Here is a 2,700-nt window from a genome sequence, read left to right as displayed (position 1 = left end):
AGGTTGGGACTGTGGACCTGGTGAGGAGGAATCACTTTTCATGCACTCCAAGACCTCAAGCTTTCACAACACAGGCAAAAAGCAAGGTCCAAAGAAGTGCCTGTAGAGCCTGGTGACACTAACAGTGTAGTGGCTTTGTCAAACAGAGGCACCTTCTTACACTTCCACATTTGTCACAAGACCAAGGGGAACCCACAGTGCTGTGAAACTTCCTGACTGACAAAGGTCTCCCGACCAGCTTTCACAGATGAGCCTGTCAGTATCACCACCGACACAAAAAAGTTCTACCAAACTTCGAGCTAGATGGCAGCTTTGGCTGGTCATCAATACCTGCATGAAAACTATCACTTAGTCTTCTACGAGTATTTAATGAATTCAGGGGATAAAGTTGTTCCATTAAGAAAAATGAAATTGCCACAGAACTGCATGACTAAGGGGAAGCGCAAATCTTTCCCAGCAAGACCATGAACTGCTGATGTACTCGCTCATCCGGCATCCAGCAGCCTCCATGCAGGAGCTGGGTGCTGATTCCTCACCTGCCATCTTTTGATCTAGGAGATGCTCTGGCTTGGGGCATCTCTCCTGAAGGGCAGCCCACTGCAGCCAGAGCAGTGTGGCGGTGGCTGGACGCTGTGAAACTTCCTGACTGACAAAGGTCTCCCGACCAGCTTTCACAGATGAGCCTGTCAGTATCACCACCGACACAAAAAAGTTCTACCAAACTTCGAGCTAGATGGCAGCTTTGGCTGGTCATCAATACCTGCATGAAAACTATCACTTAGTCTTCTACGAGTATTTAATGAATTCAGGGGATAAAGTTGTTCCATTAAGAAAAATGAAATTGCCACAGAACTGCATGACTAAGGGGAAGCGCAAATCTTTCCCAGCAAGACCATGAACCGCTGATGTACTCGCTCATCCGGCATCCAGCAGCCTCCATGCAGGAGCTGGGTGCTGATTCCTCACCTGCCATCTTTTGATCTAGGAGATGCTCTGGCTTGGGGCATCTCTCCTGAAGGGCAGCCCACTGCACTCCATCATGGCTGTGAGTCCCAGCCAGTAACAGAAAAAAAAGATTACTGTTTAGGCCTCTCCTAAGTCTGTTCTTTTCACTAGTAATTAAAGTGACATTTTCCCTGCCATCTGCAGGATTTCTGAGGATGCAATCGAGGGATCTGTCAACAGCCCTAGTTCCAGGGACCGAGAAGAAAACACAACAAAAAGACCGGCTGCTTCTCTGAGCAGAACCTGAAGAAACGAAAAATGCCAGCCCTTGTGCACAAAAAAGGGTTGGTTTGCCTTTGCAAGCTCTTGTCACATGAATAATTTTGAAGGGAAATAAAATCCTCTAATATTAATTCTTTTGAAGAATAAAGTTCATCCAAACACCTCAAATAGGAAATATGACCTTGTATTAATCAACCTTGTATTAATTAGAATAGTAAAAAATCCATTTAACGAAATTGATTTGCTTCGTGAGAGGATTCTTTAATCATCTGAAATGGGGGGATTTTTTTAATTCGCTAGCATGAAAAACTATTTATCTTCACTGTCGTTTTGTCTTTTTTTTTTTTTTAACTTTACTGATTTTTGCAGAGCTCATCTGTTGGAAATTATTAATACCTGTCAGGCTTCAAGAACCTGTCAAAAACAGAGCACTACCAAAAGTATTTATGTAATAATAATCTTCCAGGTAGTAATTCAAATAGTACATATAGAATTAAGCTGAAAAAAGATGTAGTTTTGATATAATCAAATATGTGTCCTTTAGGAGTAAAATAAATATATGCAAACAGGCAGGAGAGGTAAACAAGATAATGAAAAGCCTCTACTGGAAAATGGGCGATGATCCTAAAATCCAGATTGAGTCTGTGTCTGTTTTATAAGCACACAGAAGAGGGTGAAAGTAGTCTTTTGAAAGCATATGTATTGCTTTCTGAATAATTTAAGACTTAAAGAATAGATATTACCAACTTCAGTAGCTAATCACTTTGAATATCCCGACACAGAAGCGTTACCTGAATATACACGTTCATTTTGACCAAGGTGAGTCGTGCTGTTGTGTGTGTAGGATCACAAAATCCCATCGCTAATGCCATACGACAGAGAAAAAAATCCCTACCGTAAAATTATTTTAAAATCTGTGACACAGGGCTGCCCCCAGACAAACAAGGACAATAGAGTGACGAGACAGAGTAACACAATCACCTCAGGTCACTTGTACAAGGTAGGCAGGGAGCAGGGGCTAAAAGCAGATGCAGTCACTGATATGGGTCAGGGCAAGTCAAAGAAGGAGTGTGGATACAGGTAACAGTAGGAAACCAGGAACTCGGCCCCAAAAGGACCAGAGAGGTAGTCAGGGCCACTGGTTTTGTAAGCAGTTAAGGGCCACAACATGTACCACTAAGGGCTAAGATGGAGGCAGTCCTGGAAGCTGCAGTCACAGAAACGCATTGCTAGAAATGAAGGGAAGAAAAGCAAGGAACAGGAACTGAAACTGAAGACAGCTGAGAGGGAGCAGCTGAATGCTTGGTAGGCAACAGCGATATACAAGAGACACGAAGAGACGAGTGTCCTTCAAGCAATGCTACACCTACTGCAGCCAAGATCAGGGGAGGGAAGGAGCAGAAGCAGAAGCCAGCTGTATCTCCAGCTGTGGACTTGAGAACAAGCCTCATACTACATGGAAGGGCAGGGAAA

Source organism: Buceros rhinoceros, unplaced genomic scaffold, assembly GCF_000710305.1.
Source record: "Buceros rhinoceros silvestris isolate BGI_N320 unplaced genomic scaffold, ASM71030v1 scaffold4357, whole genome shotgun sequence".
Classification (NCBI taxonomy): domain Eukaryota; kingdom Metazoa; phylum Chordata; class Aves; order Bucerotiformes; family Bucerotidae; genus Buceros; species Buceros rhinoceros.
This window is presented reverse-complemented; position numbering follows the sequence as displayed.